This window comes from Bidens hawaiensis, unplaced genomic scaffold (genome assembly GCF_021521415.1).
Source record: "Bidens hawaiensis isolate Kalapana, Puna unplaced genomic scaffold, B.hawaiensis_p1.1 tig00035561_1, whole genome shotgun sequence".
Classification (NCBI taxonomy): Eukaryota; Viridiplantae; Streptophyta; class Magnoliopsida; order Asterales; family Asteraceae; genus Bidens; species Bidens hawaiensis.
The window spans coordinates 110,466-133,149 of NW_027496194.1; the positions used below are offsets into that span (position 1 = coordinate 110,466).

The following is a 22,684-nucleotide window of genomic DNA, read 5'->3' on the forward strand; positions in this document are numbered from 1 at the left end:
TTAATTAATGTTTTATTTGACAGATGTACTTTGAATTTGGAATATTCAGCACGATGTATGAGGGGAAAGAAATGCCGGAGTGGATTAGGTGTAAAAGTGAGGGCACATCAATATCAGTTACTATCCCATCATGTCCTAAGACGCTTCGAGGATTGAATTCTGCTATGTAGAGACAAATCCACATACTTATTTCAAGTTGCCAATGATAAAAATTAGTAATGTTACAAAAAACCAAACCTGGATTTATAGGCATTATATTGAAAAAGTCAAGTTAGGTGGAAAGGCCGACTCGATATGTTTGCTAAGCCATTGGATGTTTGGGCCGAATGAGATGAAAGGTGGTGACCACATTAATATTATTGTAGAGTGGTTACATTGTAAAGAGCAAGTTACAAAGGAGTGTGGGGTTGGCCTTGTGTATGATGATGATGATGATGATGGAAGGATGGCGGAAGATGTGTTGGGTTATTATAAATCATGGAATCACATAATCGGTGGAGATCTCTCTGCTTTTCAGCTAACAACAGGAAAATACATTCTAGATTACTGGTTATTTAAGTTTTGTACCAGTGAAACATATTATAATTATCACGCTTTCATTGATGAGGGTGCCAATTACAAAGGTATATGCCGTTTTTATTGATAATATATGGTCAAGTTTTATGTGAAGCATAGTTAGTAATCTATAATCTTTCATCTTGTTTCTTTTCACTAGAGGACAGAGTGGTCTTTAAAGCTTTCTCCCAGAAGAAGTCTGCAATATGTACCTGATCTCAGGTATATTTTCACTTCTATACTATTCTCTCATTACAAGATCAAAGGTACTATGGGATATGTGTTAATTTAAGTTGTATTCACAGGCAATAACCTATATAGAATTATAGCCTTTGGAGTTGATATATAGCTGAAAATTTGAAGGCTAAGACAGATGATAGCTTGTCAATAATCGTCTCTGGACCAGCAACAATATTTTGAATGTATATATTGTGGAATATGTCAGTAACATTTTGTCTGCATAAATTTTGTTATTCGAATAACTTTGTGGAATATGTCAAACTATACATTTCTATTACATGTAGTAATAATTGGTGCTATGCGGTCGTAAAGAGCTCACAATAATCAGTGTTATGCAGTCGCAACACGATCACAGTAATTAGTACTATACAGTAGAAAACGCCAAAACAGTCACAAAAGTCCTCGATCACAATAAAAAAGATCAGCGGTAGCAAATAGGTGGCAGCAGGGCAATCACGGCGTGTGTTTTACCCACCGTGATTTCGGTCGCACATTGATCGCCACACTGAAAATTCTGTCGTAAAAAGCGTGTTCTCTAGTAATGTACCAACAAGTAAGTTATTTTATAAAAACATTTAACTCTTTGTTCGTATAACTCACTGAAAAGCTTATAAAAGATGCTCGGGAGTCGACCACGTTTTGGAGTTGACATGCTAAAAGCGAAAACAGTCTTACATGCGAGAACAGAGGAGATGAAGTTGGCTATGCGAAAACTGTCACTTGAAGGTTCAAAAGCGAAAACTGAAGAATGCAAAACACGACCAAATATAATCATACCAAGTAAAATCCCACCAATAGCACAACTATTAGTAGGGTCAGCCGATGAGAAGAGGATGAGATGTAGGCAAACCATACCTCTATCCCGAAGAATCTAGTTGCTTCCATCATAGCTATGACACCAAGAAGGAAACGCCAACAATAAACAAATAGGTAATAATTACATTAGTCATAGTATTAAATAGATAAATAAAGATAATGGTAATAGTAACAAATAATAACATATGATAAAATACAAGATAATAATTTAAAAATAGAATATAACAATAATATATTATTTAGTACTAAAAATCAAAAAGATACACACATATAAAATTAAATTAAGTTGAATTAAAAAGAATTTGAACATGTACAAGGATATGAAAATAAATAATTAGCGTGTCACAAGACAGAAATAAGTTCAATAACAACCCTTAAGACGCATTTTAATCAAAACTATACATTTCCCTAAATGTCCTTAACCTTAATTATACGTCGCCAAGAATTTCCATCCTCAACTATGTCCTCGGAGAGGTGCAAATAGAGCAAATTATGCCTAATTCTCTCATCCCAAGTCAATTTGGGTCGGCCTCTACCCTTCCTCCTCCCCCTACAGTAATGTTTTCTACGGCTCTACCCAGAGCCTTCAACCGTCTTCTCTTCACATGTCCACCGTCTCAATCTCCCTTCCCTTTCCTCTCTAAAGTTTCTCGCCACTCCTCCAGGCTCATGTTCAGATCTTATTTTCCCTCATCAACTAACACAATATCATCTGCGAACATCATGCACCCCGGGACTGTCTCCTGAATCGAGTTTGACAACTCGTCCAAGACTACTGCAAAAGGAACGTGCTCAACGCTGATCCCTCAGGGAAGAAGTCGGTATCCCCACAGGTGTACGAACACTAGTTTGTAGTCTTGGCACAGGTGTACGAAGCTGAAGAATGCAAGAACTCTATATTTGTGAAAACTAGAAACTGCTTGCATATAAATAGGGTTTTCTTATTCATTTTTGTAGCACTTCTTTTCATTGTATTGTCAAATTCTATGTAAAATCCTATGATGATGAATGAAGCTACAACTAATGTTTACATTCACTACTACAAAACTAAGCATTTGTGACAGCCTTTTCGGTCGGAAAACGGTTGCAACTGCCCTGTTGCGAACGTTTTGCAACTGAAAGTGTAGTCGGAAAAACGCTGGTCGCAGTTGCTCTGTTGCGACTGTTTTGCAACCATTGTTACATTTGCGACCGTCTTCCGTTGCAAATCTTCCGACCGGTGCTGCGATCGCAGATATTCCAACGGGTGTTGCGATCGCAGATCTTCCGACCGGTGCTGCGGTCGCAGATCTTCCGACCGGTGCTGCGGTCTCACTTCTTCCGATCAGGTGATAGGTGCTGCGATCGCAGATATTCCAACGGGTGTTGCGATCGCAGATCTTCCGACCGGTGCTGCGGTCGCAGATCTTCCGACCGGTGCTGCGGTCTCACATCTTCCGACCGGTGCTGCGGTCTCACATCTTCCGATCAGGTGATAGGTGCTGCGGTCTCACATCTTCCGACCGGTGCTGCGGTCTCAGATCTTCCGACCAGTGCTCGGTTGCATATATTCTAACCACTACTTTCTGCGATCAACTTGCACCTGCTCTCTTGAGGCAGATTTGTGACCATATTTATTTCACAATGCAGTAGAAATATTTTTTGCAAAAAAAACTATTAAAATATCAAATAATAAAATTATAGATGCAAACACAAACAAAACAAGAAATTTCTATAAAAGACGTTCAATAGAAAATGTTATTCGAGTTCTGTAAACATATATAAAAAAATGTTATTCTAGCTATACACGCTTTTTAGTAAAGAAAATCCGCATATGCTTTCTAGTAAGTGCATTCATGAATACAGCTCCCGAATTCGTGTCATCAGTCTTCACATCTATTCCTCATGGCCTGCTCATTAGATAATTATTAACATTTTAGTTGATCCAAGTTCTAAGTTCTATCTCTAACGCCAATTAGTAAAATAATATATCGATTGTTCACCTGCACAAGCGCTCTTAGGCTTGATAGACAGCCATATTATCCATGAGCTCTAAACCTGCACGTTGTGAGCATTGAAAAAGCAGAAAACAGTTAAATTCATGCAAGTATTCATAGGAAAGAGTAAAAAAAACTTCAAAATAGCATGGAATCCATCATTGATTCATATGTTCAAATATCACGTAATCTTGACTGAGTTATGCAACTTAATAGATCTTACCAATGCAGCAATGATACTCTTCTGGAAATATACCTTGAGAGCATGCTGAGCTCAGCCTTAGTTCATACCTAACCACTATACAAAAGAATTAATTCATGTTACACCTTAATATACTACTCCCTAGTCAATATCAATTGGCTAACGAACTAAAACAGTTTTAATATTTATTACACACTTAAGTTTCAACTAATTGCAATAACAACAGTAGATATTAATGTTCTACTACAATCAATCAATCAAACATACCCAGTATTTCCCACCACAAATAGCCTAGGCTATCATAAGTAGGGTCTGGGGAGGGTGGGATGTAGGCACATCTTACCTCTATCCCTAAAGATAGAGAGGTTGCTTCCTGCGAGACCCTCAACTCAAAAGTAAATAGATATACAGATAATGTTTATATATATATATATATATATATATATATATATATATACAATCAACTACAGTACTATGATATTAGTCTGTTTAATTCAACATTTCACTATAGGTAAACGAAAAACACAACACACGGTAGAATTTAGTAAATAATAATAAGTAGAAAATAATAATTCTAAAAGTAGAATTAATAGTAAGAACGATAGTAATACCAACAACAACCACAACACCCACCACAATAGCAATAGCAATAGCAAAAGGGATAGTAATAATAATAGCCCGTCATTCTAAAGGTCTTTAACTTTAATTCTACGTCTCCAAGAACTCCTATCCTCAACCATGTCCTCAGAGAGGTGCAACTCTAGCAAATCACGCCTAATCCTCTCATCCCAAGTCAATTTGGGTCTACCTCTACCCCTCCTCCCCTCTATAATAACGGGAGCCGTTGTCTGTCTCCTTTTTACATGTCCAAACCATCTCAATCTGCCTTCCCTTATCTTATCTGATATAGTAGCCACCCCCAGTCTTTCCCGAAAAGCGTCGTTTCTTATTCGGTCTAACATTGTGTGTCCACACATCCACCTTAGCATCCTCATCTCTGCTACCTCCAACTTGCGCATGTGTGTCTTCTTAATGGCCCAACAATCTGTTCCGTATAGCATCGCAGGTCTAATCGCAACCCTATAAAATTTTCCCTTTAATTTAGTAGGGAACCTCTTGTCGCACAATACCCCTGTGGCAGCTCTCCATTTACACTATCTTGCTTGGACACGATGGGCTACATCACTATCTATGGCCCCGTCACTTTGCACAAACGATCCCAAGTATTTGAACTTGGTTGACTGCGGAACCTCCTGGCCTTCAATTGCGATTTGGACATCTTCATCATCGTTTACCCCACCAAAGTCAGAGTAAAGATACTCCGTCTTTGACCAACTAATCTTCAAACCTTTATTCTCTAGAGCAGAACGCCACTCCTCTAGCCCCATATTCAGATCTTGTTTACTCTCTACGATCAACACGATATCGTCGACGAAAAGCATGCACCAAGGAACAGTATCCTGAATCAACTTTGACAACTCATCTAGGACTACTGCAAAAAGGAACTGGCTCAATGCTGATCCTTGGTGAAGGCCTACCTCTACTGGGAAGAAGTCCGTATCCCCAACAGGTGCACGCACGCTTGTTTCAGACTTGGCATACATATCCCTAATTATCGATATATAGATATATATATAACATAATATAGACTGTGTCTAAATATGAAACGGGCCTACTTTTTATTAAGAGACAGGATATTGTTAATTTACAATCATCATAAGATTATGCATAGAAAAAACATTTACATCACCTAATTATGTAGAGTAACAAATCTTACCTCATAGCATATCCAGCCTACTGATACAATGACGGCTACAGCCAAAGTGTTTGTTAAGTTCTTGTATATATCTAATTTGGCCAACATTCGTTGTCATAGAACCCATTCAAGTTTAGAATACCGGTGACAATAGTTAAGATAATTTATAACCTATTGAAGGCCCTTAATAGAATAAACTCATGTGGGCTTATTCCTAAAAAATTTGATACAGTTTCATCCTTTTGTTTGACAAATAGGATAATTTTAAACTCATTATTACTCTCTATCCAGACAGAAAAATAAAGGTGGATAATAATGACTAGGCTAGTGCATTTTTCTTTACTTGAAGATTATAATACTATATTATTTTAATGATAATCTAATCTTCTGCATAAAATGATGTGTTGCATTAAAATGCACTATGGATAACTTTTGACATGCTCAACCAGTTTCTATTTCAGCTATCTTTTTAGTTTAACCCATTAGACCTACCACAAACAAAATATAACCCAAACCAACCATTCATATGTAAACGGGTGAGTTTGTGTCAGCCCAAAACATTTTAGAGAGAGAGAGAGAGAGACCTTTAGTAGCATCATATCCAAGATCCGAGTCATCCTGCTCCAATAGTTTTCCAACAACAGAACCTTCGACTCCAGCAGTAGAAGGGATCATGTGCATTGGTGGTTGTACATAGAAATCCAATATAAACTAAAAGGTCAGCAACTGATGAGGTTGGTTATTTGATGTACAATATAAACCGCACTGTGAAATTATGACTTTTAACAAAGCATATTAATATACCTTGAGAGCATTTTGGATTGTTTGAACACCAATCTACTGGTCAAAATTGCAATCTGAAGCATTTCAAGCTCCTGGGAAGCATATAAAAGAGTCACGCCTCCACCTACACAATAGATAAGTTACAAAATTATAAAATAAAAGATACCTAAATATGATGGTATGAAGATATGACTAGTTTTTATTTAAGCTAAATATTTTAATTTTCCTGTATAATTCATTCCTTCCTTATCTGCATCATTTGGAAGATGCCAGTAATCTATATCTTGAAAACTTGGTTGAAACATTTCATCGAGTACTTGATGTGTATCTCCAAACGATACCAAATCAGGACAGTGAATAATCACTTTGATTTTAATCTATTCATGTACAACAACAATGAAGACTAAATAACTTATTGTAGCGCTACTGATCCGTTAAAGCATAAATTATGGAGGATTATCTATATTGCAACTTAACACTATTGTGGTGGCCGGCTACAGCAGCATGATCACTACTATATTAAAAGGTGTCATCAAATATATAAAGCAAACGCAATTAGAAGGGGCGTTCAAATTACCGTAATATCAAAAAGAACATTTAACTTCTAATGTTAGTTAATCTTCATACAAAATTTATAAAAGCATAATCTATCTGTACTTGTACTTCAATTTGGAAAGAAAACTTCAAATTAATCCTAAATTAACCATTTCTACTCTATTACATCACTAATAATGAAAACCTAATAGACATAAAGTAACAGTATTGGTGATGACCTGTACCTGTATGTGACATTTGAGCCAAAACAAGGTACACCTCAGTACGTAATTATCGATTAAGCAAATAAACGTTTTTTGCGTAACAAATGAACGATTAACCGAACGGGTCGGGTTATGACCCAGAAATCCCGAGGGGCCATCTATAAGTGATATACGTTTAATATAAGCTAAAATATTAGTAATATGGCCTGAGTTTGATAGCAAACAAGTTAAACGAAAACATGCTCGTTTAACTACCCGCTATAGATTTAAACGCGAAAGATAGTTACAAACCAAGCATTGTATCATCCGTTAAGCCGAAAAAGACTTACCAAACATTTATTTGAAATGTTTTAAGCGATCCGTGAAAATATTTTCGATTTTTACAAACGTATAGTATGTTTTTATAAATTTACACAAAAATAGCCGAAAAACATTCGTTTTCGCACTGTTTGACGCACCCGGTATATTTTTCACGCCAAAAACCGAACCCGATATAAATTTGGACTTGGCATTTCACATCCGGGAACTCAAAACAAGTAGTGGGCCAAAAATTGGGCAAAGGGGGGCCCAAGTAAACTTGCGGCCGCCAAACCCCCCCCCCCCCCCCATAATGATATTATAAATGGTTACTTCCTATTTAAGCAATCCTAGACATGTGAACAACATTATTTATCAAGATTCTGGAGATTACAATCTGACTTCTTCATCCATGCTCAAACCCTAGGTAAATATTAATTTTAATCAAGTTTTTCAACTTGTTAATCATGTTTAATACCATATAAACATAGTTTGATTACCAAAAATCATTCCTAACCATACAAAAATCTTAAAAATGGTCCAAAAACATGTTTTGATCATACATATGGTTAGGAACCTGGTTTGATAGTTTTTTTGGCCATAAACACGGATTAAAGGGTTGAAACGGTGTTTTTACGGTTCAAAAGTTCGTTTTTGTGCACTAGCCGAAACCCTAAGTTAAAGGGTTGTTCTATTGATGAAACCTGCTTGGTTTGTGATATAGGACCTGTACCTAGCCTACATAGGAGCATAAGAGCTTGAAAAGTTGATTAGAAAGGCAGAAACGAACCAAAACCGCTAAGGTAATGCCGAAACACTCGCTTACGGGCTGTTTAGGTTAAGGTTGTGATGTGCATATTATTAGGCCTTGAAATTTTGCAGGGATATCAGGGACCATGTCATTGCGTCCCTGTTTAAATTTGGTAATTTTTCGACCATCCGAGAATATTTGGCGAATTTATTACCGAATTGGGACGTTTATTTGGGAAAAAGAGCTAAAATACTTCAAAAATTACGAAACTTTTCTAGGAACTCAGATTTGATGTATTTTGATCACATATGAATTTTGAGATCATTTGGAGAAGTCTAAAGGTATTTTGTGTATATACGTTCGTGTGAATTTTTATAGCCGAATTTGGGCCGAAAAGAATATTGCACGAACTTTTTACATTCTGGAATTGATACAGGTTGTTTCGGGACATGATTTGAGTATTCAGGAATTTTTGTAGAATTTTTGGAAATTATTTGGGGTAAACGGACGATTTTCAGGCGAAATATAGCTGATAAAATGAATTTTTATAAATTAATAAATCAGTAAATAAATTCCAAAAATATTTTTTATGAAAATCTACATATTTTAATTGATAAGTGGCTAAATTTTCATAATTTAATGATTAACGATTAATTAATTATGCTAATTTAAAGATTAAATAAATTTAGTTTTCATAAAAACCGGCAAGTTCGCGGTTAACGAATCTGCGGGAATATCAAAACACCAAGAGTGATAAAAAATAATATTTTTGGACTAATTATGTAAAAACGAACTTTTCTATGAGAAACCTGGACAATCCGGATGGATTGTGCGCGTTTCTTCTTAAATCAAACTGAATAAACAGAAACGGGCCCCGTGGCTAATCTGGGACCCCAGTATGTGATCCTTCTTTATAACTTAATCATTTTGTTAACCAATACATTTACCCAAGCTTATTTTCCCATAACTGTTTTCTGAACGCGTAAACGAACAACTTGGCCCAGCTGAGAAAACGGTAATCTGAGCCAAGTTCAGTTCTAAGTATTAGACATTGAACAACATCACAACCTAAGCCTATTGCCACTTTCTGGGCGTTCCAGCTACACCCAGATTAGCTATACAGCCCAGTTTAGTATTGAGATTATAATAATATTAAAATATTAATATTATTATAATATTGATTATAGGAACTACTCATAGCGGACCCAACAAACCACGAGCTGATACAGTACTGATTATCTACTAAACCGTGAGTTTCATGACCCCACTCTTTAAACAGTTTTACGAACTTTTGGGGTGAAAAGCATGTTTGATTACATATACATACGTGAAACTTGTATTGATGTGAATTATCTAAGTGCTAACACACGAAAGTCCCCACGATCACAGTGATTAACTTCGAGCCGGTGGCTTGTGAATAGTACTATTGGTTTGACAAACTCAAGCGGAGCCGGCGTGTATTGCTGAGACTTTATCCCATTTGCACATGACCATAATTATACAACACGCTATGTAGTGTTAGACATAGCTACTTGGGGCATGTTGTGGGCGGAAAGGGGCCACAGTGGTTGATTGAGAGTGGGAAATGGATGCACGCAGCACATACAGTTAAGGCTTCACTGTAGCTTAGCATAATTACATAATTTACATACATACATACTTATTTCATGATTACAAGTGTTAACTTGTGAATACTCATTACTGTTTTCTTGAAACTCGTGAAACTCACCAACTCTAGTAGTTGACCCGTTTTAAACTGCTTTTCAGGTATACCTAAATCGGAATGATTTAGTGATCTGTTACTTGCCCAAGGTTTGTGGTTGATGCTATGTGAATAGAGGCAAGGGTGTTAGTAGTAAGTACGTATAGTTAACGAACTAGTTTTGTTTGTATCACCTAGACTGTAAAACAATGATAGAACAAAGAAATGTAATATATTGTAAATTAGCTTGTAATGTTTCTTTATAAACAATGTGTTGATACCAGAGGTGTCTGTTACATTCCCGTTTTACGCTTCCGTATTGTGCTAGTCGGGGTGTGACACTGTACCTGTGAAACTTCATTAATCAAACATTTTTACTAGAATTGTTGTGTACCTGTACCTGTACCTGTACCTGTACCTGTACCTGTGTTGGCTTATACATACCATGTAAGAGATGATCTAACATGATTTGCCCACTGCCACTTAGACCAGCTTGAAGGGAAAATGGAATGCGATTCCTACTGCATCATTTAAAAGGGTAAAATGTGGATATTTTTTATAATTTAAAATGGGACATAAAGAATATAATAGTTTGCATACCTTTTGCTGAAGATTGATGACAAGAGAAGATATCAATATAGCTGAAAGACCTTTTCACTTGCTCCAACACACTGAAGAATTATTAAGCTGAATACTAATAACAGAATCGCTTACTTACAAATTATAACTATTGTTTTAGCATCAGAAACGACATTCAATTACTATGAACTGTGTCAACCACCGACACCGGTAAGCATGTGGCATTCAACAGAATCCTCCTTACAAGAGCCTGCAACAACAATCATAACCTAATTCTCAATTAAGACACAATTGAAAATATTAGAGTAGTTGCTTAATTTCTTTTCATATAATTATAACCTAATTTCATCATCATCTATCAGCGTAATCAATTAAAGTGGTTACACTTCATACAATCATAACCTAAATTTATTATTATTATTATCTATCAATTGCATGCATTAGATAACCTAATTTCATTATCATCTATCAATTGAATTCATTAGATAACCTAATTTCATTATCATCTATCAACTGAAATTCGATGAACAAACAAACAATTCATCATCCTGAAGTAACCTAGATAATTTCAGCAAATGTTAAATTCGTGATCTAAACGCTAATACTAACAATCGTTCAAAATCCATGGCAACTAATTTCGAAATCGAATTGTAAGATAACTGAAGGCTTGTGATTGATTGAGAAGTAAATGTACCAGACGAACTAACCGATGGAGCTTCACGTCCGGCAGCAATGGCGATGATTGTCGGAGGAGCTTCACGTGGAAGGAGCAGATCTGATAAGGCTTGTAATTAGCTTTTTAGAAGTTAAAAGACAAAGTTACACCCTCTAGTTTTGAATAGTTTAAATGTACCCCCAATAACTTTGATTTTATGCATGAATTTATATGTGTTCGATTAATTTATTGTGTAAAACTAGATTTTATTCCCCGTATTACGAATGTTGTTTTACATTATTCGTTTTTAATATATATATATATATATATATATATATATATATATATTTGGATTTTAATTTTATTTATTGTAAGAAAGTTAATAATTAATATACTTGAAGTTTGATGGTAAAATGGTTTCAGAAATAAATGATATGTTATAATCCGGTTTAAAAGCTATCTGGGTTTGGTGATACCCATTACCCGTTTATTTTCTTTATTGTAAAATTGTTTCTTAATTATAAATAATATCTTTTTTTTAAATAAAATAGGATATTAATTTTTAGTATATCCCTATTTTATAGGATTTTCATATCAAATATTTGATGAGATTAATTTTTAATAAAATGAGATGTTATAACTCGTTTAAGAGCTATCTGAGTTTAGTGAGACCTTCACCCGTGAATTCGGGTCAAATGCGTCAGAAGCCTTCATTTACAAATAAAACAATCTGATGACTTGAGAGAATGGTTGTTTTAAATTTTTTGTTTTTTAATATTTATTTTTTGAATTTTAAAGCAATCTGATGGCTTGAGAGAATGGTTATTTTACATTTTTTTTGTTTTTTAATATTTATTTTTTGGATTTTAATTTTCTTTATTGTAAGAAAGTTAATAATATACTTAAGGTTTAATGATAAAAAGGTTTCATAAATAATTGATATGTTATAACACGTCTAAAAGCTATATGGATTTGGTGACCCATGACCTGTTTTTTACTATAAAATTGTTTATTGATTATAAATAATATCTTTTTCTTTTTAAATTAGATATTAAATTTTAGTATATCCCTATTTTTTAGGATTTTTATATCAAATAATTAGTAAAATTAATTTTTAATTTAATGAGATGTTATAACCTGTTTAAGAGCTATCTGGTTTTGGTAAGACCTATACCCATGAATTTGGGTTAAATCACTATGATGTCTCCGTTTAAAAATCAAGCAATCTGATGGCTTTCATAAAAGAGGGGAGCGACCACATCACGACACGTAGGATTTTAGGGTTTTCTTTTATATATATTATAGATTATAGGAAAGTACGTCTTCATGTAATTTTCATTTTCTTCCTTTTTTGAGCTGTGCGTTTTGCTCTCCGGCTTGTGAAGTTGTGTTTGGGTGTTTGTTTGTGTGGTTGGTATTTGCTATTTATAAAAGTTCATGGTTTCAAAAAAAAAAAAAAAGAGTTTTAACTAGTCTAGGTAAGATTACTATGGTCGCAAATCAACTTTTTTAAATAAAAGGTTAAAAACTCAAAATCTCCGACCACCTAGCCACCGGTTGAAAAAACTCCGACCGCCTAGCCCACCGGTTGCAAAATCTCCGACTGCCTAGCCATCGGTTGCAAAAACTCCGACCGCCTAGCCACCGGTTGCAAAAAATCCGACCGCCTAGCCATTGGTTGCAAAAATCTCCGACCGCGTAGCCACTGGTTGCAAAACTCCGATCGTCTAGCCATCGGTTGTAAAAACTCCGACCGCCTAGCCGTTGGTTGCAAAAAGCCCAACCGCGTAGCCACCGGTTGCAAAAACTCCGACTGCCTAGCCACCGAAAACAAAATGGTTGCAAAATTTTCGACCGCTTAGCCACTGTATCAAGTAATTGGCATTTTCGGTAGCAAATTTGCAAAGTCGGTCGCTAAATTTGCTACCATTTTTTTCGGTAGCAAATTTTGGTGGCAATTGCTCAATATTCTAGTAGTGATTGTTGTTACACGATTCTACTCTATAATCATGTTTTAATTATTTAATTAAACTTTGATTCCGCCTTAATGTTGTCATATCAATTCATCTTGTGAAGATTAGGGGTCCCACACGTGGTATCAGAGCTTGGAGCTCATTTGAGAGTGTTTAATCGGATTGATTTTAGAACTATTTTGATCATGGATAGATGCTTTAATGCTTGTAGATTGATGATCTCAGTATGTTTCAGTATTATTTGATTGTATGATTGAAATTCAAATTTTAAAAACTTCATCATCAATTCATTCAGAATTCAATGGATCGGTGGATGTTTGAGTTTGTAGATTGTTTCTAGTTTGATGTGGTTCAATTGCTCAGATTATTCATTATTTCTGGCCTATCGTCATCAAATTACATCACTCAGTGCCGTCTCCGAGGATTTAAATACCTCGGCCGAGCCGAAAAAAAAGGCCCATAGCCTTAACAAGTAACGAAATATATAAGCTAATTTTTTGAACGAGGTTTAATGTTATAACAATAAACATAGAAAAATATATTATTAAAATCAAATACCATAATAATTAATGATTAACCAATGATTCGTGAAACTCTTCTACGTCCTAGCATTGGAAAAAAAATAGTTTGGTCCATGGTGGCTAGCTTGGTCAACCGTGGAGGAGCCAGGTGGTTAACAACGAACCAACAGTGGTGGTCGGTTGGGTTGGTCGTTGTTCAGCATTCGCAAAGAATGAAGGAACCAAAGAGAAATTTCAATCGGCCACTATTTCTTTTATTTTGTATCTGGTTTTTATTTATTTTTTTTTAGTTTTTAGTTTTAGTTTGGACCCAATAATTTAAACTTAATTAAATGGATTATGGATAAAAAATAATTCCGGGCCCAATAATTATAAGATGGTAAAGAGCAATTCATAAGTTTTATATTTTTAAATATATATACAAAAAATTTTGGCCCTTAAAAATTACGTGTCCCGGCCAACGGTCCAACCGGCGCCACCCTCCGGCCGGCCCTGACATCACTGTTGAAGAATTGGATCAGAATATGGATTATTGCGTGAGTTTTGGATTCATGTTTGCTGCACAGTGCGAAATTACATATGTTTGCGAAAACTGCCTTTGTTTTCGCTTTTATTAGTTGTCATTAGTATAGTTTTCACATTTCTAGTTGTAATCCTTAGTTTTTTGCATATTCTCTGTGCGAAAACTTATAATTGTTCGCATGTGTTTGTTTGGGAGACACGTGGCTCCAACAAAAGCATCATTATAAGCACCAAGAACATACTTTAAAAGCTTCATATACCTCTTCTATGTTGTGTATAGAATGTGCAATGAGATCAGATGAAAAATAGAAATATCTAAAGTAAAGATTCTATCTAGTTGCACAATCCTCTTGTGATTCTTAGCATGATTAGGGACTCAGGATCAAGCAAGAGTGAGAGTAACTTGGGAGCCACCTAAAAACAGCACATAATAATCTTGCTTTTATCCAAATCACCCCGACAAGTATCGATTATTGCGGTTAATTAATCCTTAATGGAGATAATATTATATATGTTGTGTTGATTAAAGTAGACTATTTTTAATGATTATGTGCCCATAATTCAGTAGGTGAGAATGACAAAAGTAAAGAACCCTGCAAAGTTATGAACTTTCTATAAGGAGTGATGCTGCTTCTGCCATATCAGCAGCTAACCAAACATGTTGGCAATTCTCAAATACTAAAATGTATAAAAAACTGATCAAAAGTGGTTGTTTGGCAGGGTTGAGATGGAGAATAAGTTGTTGGTGTTAAGTTTTTAAGTGAAAAAGGACTCTAATCAATGATGAAGCCATGTGGTGTGTGGTAACTTATAGGTTTTCTCAAATGACAGGCAATAGTCATGTGCCATATGCACCTGGTTTTAATATATTATTAATTCTAGGATGTGAGAGGATTAGGCATGATTTTATAGACCTAAACCTCTCCGAGGACATGGTTGAGGATAGGAATTCGTGGAGAAGTAGAATTAAAGTTAAGGATTTTTAGAGAGAATTGAATACCTTAGGGTTTAGACTTAACTTATTTAGGTCACATACCATAATGGTATTTCCCTTACATATATTATTATTATTATTATAATTATTATTAGCTTTTATATAACTGTTAAACTGTGATCTTATTATTAATATTATTATAATTAGTAGTAGTTTTTATATAACTGTTAAAGTTTGATTTCCTTTATTTTGCTTCATACACATGTACTTAGAGCCGAGGGTCTCTCTGGAAGCCACCTCTTTATTCCTTTGGATAGAGGTACGGTGTGCCTACATCCCACCCTCCCCAGACCCTACTTATAGCTTTGCTGTCGGTGGGATTTTACTGGGCATGATTGATATGATTGATTAATTCTAAGATGTAATTTTGACATAACATGAAACTTATGGAGTTATGGGTTTTAGCTTAGTCAATATAATGGTTAAAGGGTGACTAGTTTAATGCATGCTTGTGCTTCTTTATAGTAAAGGACTGAGTATTTTATGTCAAAATTTTATGATAGAAGAAAAACAGGCATTAAGTATTAGAACTTAACCACAATTGTTTATACATGTTTCTGCCTTTTATTGTAAATATAGAATTTTATAGAGTATTGATATACAATAGATAATATAAAATAAGATAAATTCAGGTTAAATGGGTTGATATCTGAGTACGGGTGTCATTATTTGGATTCTTGTGTCAGCCTAGATTTTTCGGATTCCTGTCGTGCTCAATCCATACTAGATCTGACCAACTGCCCATCCTACCTCCTCTACGTTCTTGACGTTCTTGACAGTCCGTCTTTGTCTCAGTAGAGTCTTTCAGTGGCATGTTTCGGTCCTCTTCCCCATTACTTAGAAAAAGTGAGCCACCGGTTCAGGTTCATGTATGCTTCGACCTTTCAACCCACAAACACGACTCATTTGAAAGTACATACAACCGCACATTTAAACATACATCCAAACACACTATTAATCACCTTGGCCGATCACACTACAACTTAAATGGAGATACAAGATTATCCATTGATTGGCTGATTCATTGTACTCTTAGTGACACAATCATGAAATCTCCTACTTGACCACCTTTTTCTTTTTGCTTTTAATCTCACTTGCCATAAATATATCTTTTTACACACTCACACCCTCAAATCAAAATGCAAACCTCTAGAGGTCTTCTCAAGAAGCAAAAACTTCCATATAAAGGATGCAAGACACTGTGTTGCAATTGCAGGCTTAGTGTTTCATCTTCTTCCGAAGAAGAAACCGACAGCAGGAAATCAGACAGATTTCCAACAGTCTCGAGCCTCGCACACGCGATGGTTCAAGAAAGATTAGACCAAATAATTAGAGAAAGGCAAGAAAGAAGATATGAAGAGAGGAGGAGAAGGGTGAGAGAAGAGAGTAATAGGTTGTTTGTGATGGTGGCAATGGAGAAATCTTCTTGTAATCTTAGACAAGATTTTCGGGACTCCATTATGGAGATGATTACTACAAACCGGATTTCTGACCCAAAAGACCTTCGTAGGCTTTTGAATTGTTATATATCTATGAATTCTGAGGAGTTTCATAGTGTTATACTTGAGGTTTTTCATGAGGTTTGTTCAAATTTGTTCTTGTATTGTAGGTGTCGTTGAAGACCACCAACGCTCTTTGTTAATGATCGTAGATGTTAAGTTAAACGTTATTTACTCTTTTTTGGTTTCTCATATATGGTAAAATAAACACGTTATGTACGTCGGGTAATATGTCAAAACGGGTTTAAGTCAAATAATTATATAATATATTATAACATACACTAAACATAGTTTAAAATGTTGCAAGCATGTGAATACATTTGTAAACGACATTTGGACCGGACAGTTAACTTCAAGTAATTTTCTAAAATAAGCACAACATGACCCCACCCTGATTCAAAGATACATACATGTCACTGTTGGTCCCAACTATTGCCCTTTGGTCACTGCTGGTCCCAACTAATGAATTGGCTATTGATGGTTCAAACTTTTAAAGTATTTGTTCCTTATGGTCCGCGATTAACAGAATCCTAACGCCGTTAGTTTCAGGTCGTCAGGAAAACGTTTTTGGCCGGAAAATTCAAATTTGTTGCCGGAAAACATCACCTGAACACCGCAACCACTGCTAATTGACTAACCGCTAACCAACTACCATCACTTGAGAACCATCAACCGATTCCGACGATGGTTCTAAGGTTTCCGGCGACCTCAATAATTGGGGCTTTTACTAGAAAAAGGTTCCTAAAGGTCCGATACAAAGTTACCAAGATGTTTGGGATGAAAATGTTGAGTTTTCAGGAAAAAAAAAATTGAGTTTTCCGGCCAAAACCGTTTTTCCGGCGACTTGAAACTAACGACGTTAGGATTCTGTTAGTCGCGGACCATTAGAAACAAATACTTTAAAAGTTGGGATCATTAGTAACCAATTCATTAATTGGGACCAGCAGTGACCAAAAGGCAATAGTTGGGGTAATTAAAAACCAATATATCAAAAAAAAAATTATTATAAGTTATTTCAAGAAGCTGTAATTACAATTTACAACCAAAGTATAACAACTTTTTTAACGGCCCAAGATATAGCAACTACTTGGCAAATAGGGCAGCAAAGCTTTAATTTGAAAACCCATTAATCAATTTTTTTATTTCTACTTTTTACCTTTTTATTGGTCAACTTAGTTTATAGGATTCAATTACATAGCGTAGGGGTGTGCAAGTGCGATGTTCAAATCAATTAAAACTGAAATTTTGGTTCTAGGAAACCTTTCAGTTTCGGATATTCGTTTTTTCCGTTTTACTTATAGGTTCAGTTCGGTTATGAGCCGGCTTTTGGTTTTACATTTATGCATGAAATGTGTTGGCCTAGAAAAATACAACCTGAAATAATAAGTTTGGGCCAAAAGCTTTTGACCAAAATTTACCTTAAATGGATCTGGAACTAAAACTTTTGGTCTAAAAAGCATGGCATAAATCCGGTTACAAGCGCCGCTTATTCAATTGGAGCGGTTTGGTTTGGTTTGGTTTTGAACAATGTATAAACAACGCCAAACAATAATTTCGGTTCAAAAAGTACCGCGCCATCAGTTATAGTTTGGGTTATTTCTGTTCGGTTTTGAGGTTTTCATTAATCGTTTTCGCTCACTTCTTTACACAATACACGCAACTGAAATTTCAATCAGGTTTTAAAATACAAACAGATTCAATGGTCAATAACTCAATATAGCTAGACCAAATGTATACCTATTGAGTTATTTCGGGTCATAATACCAAGAACCCAATTACATGGGATGGGACATGACAGGCTTCTGCCCATAAAGTAACAATAATATAAAGAGAGAACAGGCAAATATTGTCTTGGAACAAAACTAGCAATCATAAGAAGTTAAGAAGACCAATCCAAACAACCAGCATCTTGACACTGACAAACATTGGCTTGAAAACTAGCACCAGATAAATAACAAAACTCATGATCCAAACAATGAAAAATTTTGGCCCCAAATTTAGTTCTTTAACAAACCCTTCCTCAAATCTAAAAAACACAAACACAATTTCCCAACACATAAAACTAAAAAAAAAACACAACTTTCATCAAATATTAAACTTACTCTTGTACCTTTTTCTCGCCACCTTCAACCGCCTCCGCATTAGAACAATGGTTCTTCAAAACCGTAGCTATATCAACCTCCGATGCACCCGCAAGCTTGAACCGCTCAACCGCAGTCTCCAAATTCTTCTGCCAACCGGCCAACCCCAACTTACACTCAACCTGAGACCTTTCAAACAGCATATTACCCCAAAACAGATGAATCTGAGACTTCATAACCGCCGCTTGTTCTGCTGCTTCATCACCCGACACCTCGTTGACCTTTGACTTTTTCTTCAACTGTTCTTCTTTCTTACTCACATTATTATCTTTTACTTCTTTGGCTTCTTTGGCTCTTTGTTCCTCAAGTTTTTCCCACATTTCGGTTGCGGATTTCATCTTTTGTTCCGCACTATCAAAAAGCTGAATTGTTTCAGTTGGATCCCACTTTGACAGGTCATCTTTTTTAGCAACCACAAACGACCAATACAGTTTCGCCATCTCAAACTGCTGTTGGCCTAACGCCAGTAACCCTTCGTAAAAGTCGGGCTTTATCGATAAGGCTTCTTCATACTTGTCTCTTGCTAATGTGCACTTCTCTTTAACCCAATCGTATGCTGCTTGAAGTCGACTAGCCACCATTTCTTGATCACCAGAGTCGTCAATTGGAATACGTTTACGTGCTGCACACATATGCACATTTCCCCAGTTGAAAAACGCCAAAGCCGCGACATCTTGAAACTTCGAAGCTGCTTTGTCGAATAATACTTGAGCTTCTTCGCTTGTAACGGTTTCCTCAAGCGCTTCCGAGCACATTTCCATCCCGAGCTCGTGTAAGTCAATATGCGCGTCGGGATCAATCCCGACATGAGTTCGAAACAGTTGAGCAAATTCAAACAACCAATCATCCATTTCAACTTCTTTTCGGTTGACGCCGGTTTTTGTGTTTCTTTTTCCGCCTTATTATTATTATTATCCGTCTCGGGGTTAGACTGGGGCACACTGTTGTCTACTTCAACCGGCTCAACAGACTCGATCGGTTCAATTTCAACGGGTTTCGGTTCTTCAATTTCTACTTCTTCCAGCAATGGCGGTTCTTGCTCGGGACTAACCTCGACTATATGTAGTTTTAACATCCCGAACAGATCGGTTTTTTCAATGTCTGGTTCTTTATCGGGTAGAACGGGCCCGTCTGCAATGGATTCGGCTAACCTGAGCTCGTGGGTACACGTTATGGTTACTAAATCCCCGTCATCGTCTTTGTATTTAATCAAAACCGAATTAGAAGACGGGAATCTTTTGCTAACAATCTCTCTTAACACCTTAAAGCTGCAGTTAACCGGCATTTGTGCTAAACGTATATCGTGATCATAAACGAGTTTCAAAGATCTCCATTGAATTGCAGTTTCAGTAGCAACCGGTTTTGATAATATCAACTTTTCAGCCTGCTTATTACTATTAGTATTATTTTCGCCATTAGCACTAGGTTTATTAGTGGATCCACTTGGAAGGCTTTAACACAAGCTTTGGCATTTGGGTTGTTTTGACCTCGGGGTCAACTTCAACAGGTGGGATCGGATACGTCTTATCCACCACCTTATTGTTCCCAGAAGATCCCGGCCCGGTCTTCTTTGGAACAGGCCGAGCCGGAAGACATGGCCCAAGCCCAGCAATGGGGGCTCCACGAATAGCAGAAGCTCCAAGAGCCGCCGGTGAAGGGCGGCTCTGGAGATCCTGCTGGGCCTCCTGGCGGGCCCCAATGATCGGAGCCCGTAGCCATCTGGCAATCTCCAAAGCATCCCGGTGATTTGGGTCAGCCGATAAGAGAGTCTGCACATCCATCATCGCCATTTCATACTTCCCCACCGCTTCAAAAGCGCGGGCCCTACGAAGTAAGGCCCGCACGCACCCAGGCTGAACCTGAAGAGCCATAGAGCACTCAGACACCACCATTTTGTAATCAATGGGCTTCATTTGCATCAAGCAAGCCGCTCGATTACTATGGTAAATAGCCCGGTCCGGGTGGGTTTTCGGGGTGAGTTTAAGCGCATTCTCATATTGTTCAAGTGCACCAACAAAATCCCTAGCTTGAAACCTCTTGTTACCTTCTTCTTTAAGCTCATTAGCTCTTTTCAAGAAAATAGTTGAATCCAGTTTGACTAGGGTTTTGAGATTGATTAACACTAGTAGCACTACCAGACTTCTTCTTCCTACCACCAGATTTGCCCATGTTTGTTTTCTAAGTAAAAAGATAAACTTTAACCTAATTGGGGATGAAATTATTACCTGGGGTTGGATTAGAAGACTGAAGTGAAAGTGGGTTTGAAGCAATTGAGATGAAGATTGAAGATTTGGGGTTTTAGAGTGGTTGAATTGGAAACCCAAGATAACAGCAGTTGCAGTTGCAGTTGCAGTTGCAGAGGATATGAGTTTCAATATCAAGTGGAGTGAGGGGCCGACTTGTATTTGTATCATATAAATATAATTGGGGCTCCATAATTTCTATTATTTCATTTTACTATTTTAGATTTGATTAAATGTTTACACTCTACATGGGTCACGGAACAAGGGAATGAACCCTTGATTTCATATTCTATGCTCGAACCGTATTTTCACCCCGTCAAAGTTGGAATGAATTTTAGATTTTTATCTAATGTTTTTAGTTGCAAAAGTAGCTATAGATGCTATTGATAACAAAGTATTGATAGTAGAAAATAAGAATAGAAAAATAAGATGTTTTGTGAAATAAGTTTAAAAAATAATTTTTTTTTGAACGACCAACTAAGTAACGTCGAGTACTCCGTACGTGGCCCCAATGGCTAAAGGTAGCCTGAGCAGGCTACGAGTCCGGACGGATGACGATATTTTATAAACAAGTTTAATTATTTGCTAATTGATTTTCTTGATTTATTTGATTGATATTCGTAAATGACTTCCTTCCATCTGTATTGTAACTGCAATTATGTTATGGTTGTGAATTGTGATTCTTCAACAATTTGGTAGTGGAATTTCACAAATCTAATGATGTCATAGGTGGCATAGGTGGGCTCATTATAAAAAGATTAGCATTTGAACTCATCGACTCAACTCTGAATGCTCTAAGTTTTAAATGGTTAAACGTTTAAAGCTCACAACTTAACTCTAATTACTAGCAGACTTTTATAGACACTTAGATAGTGTTTGATATAAAGTAATGATAGACGAAATAAAATGGATCATTCCAAATAAATAAAACAAAATAAGTTGGGCTGTCATTCATCAATTGAATGAATCTTTTTTAAATAATGCAATTCCTTCCGTATATAGCATTTTTATTCCTTAGTAAAACATGTTTTTTTTCATTCTTTCAAGGAATGGAATGAATAATGATCAACAATTATTATTATTATTATTATAGTATAAAAAATATTAAATTATAATAATTATTATATTTTTATTATTATATCGTATTATGTTATTACCGTTCCATTAATTGATAAAAATATTATGTATGTATACTTTACTATTTAAGAAAAAAATAATAAAAAAATTATGATTCATTTCATTCCTACGTGATAACCAAACAAGACAATAAAATAATAATGATTCATGTCATTCATTTGTTCATTCCATTCCCTTGTCCATTATATTCTCCCGTTCATTCCATTACCCTATATCAGACAGAAACTTAGCTTTTCTTTGGTGCAAATTCTCAAAATAGGCTAAATTAGGAGAGAGAAACTCAAAATAGACCAATTTTTTTTTTAAATAAAACATAATCCAACCAAAATCATCGGCGCCGATGCATTTAGTTTCCCGCCGATGGATTTCGGCCGCCACTAAAATACTGACACGTGTAAAGAGTCTGGCCACACCCGATAATTTTCTGATCAAATTCATCTCCTCCTTTATTTTTGGTGTGAAAATTGTCCCCACGAAAACCATCTCCTCCGTGATGTTTTGTCATGTTTTCATCTCCGCCGTGAGTTTTCCAAAAAAGTTGAAAACCGCGTTTTTTTGAAATTTATCTGACCAGACGAATTTCA

At 36.0% G+C, this 22,684-nt stretch overlaps 2 pseudogenes; one reads left to right on the forward strand and one right to left on the reverse strand.

The window, feature by feature from the left end:
• The window catches only part of LOC143587556 (TMV resistance protein N-like), a 29,152-nt pseudogene extending 25,986 nt beyond the window's left edge, over positions 1–3,166 (forward strand).
• A 15,445-nt stretch (positions 3,167–18,611) lies between these two features.
• On the reverse strand, positions 18,612–20,889 carry LOC143587547 (protein CLMP1 pseudogene; annotated as a pseudogene).
• Between the last annotated feature and the right edge of the window lie 1,795 nt (positions 20,890–22,684).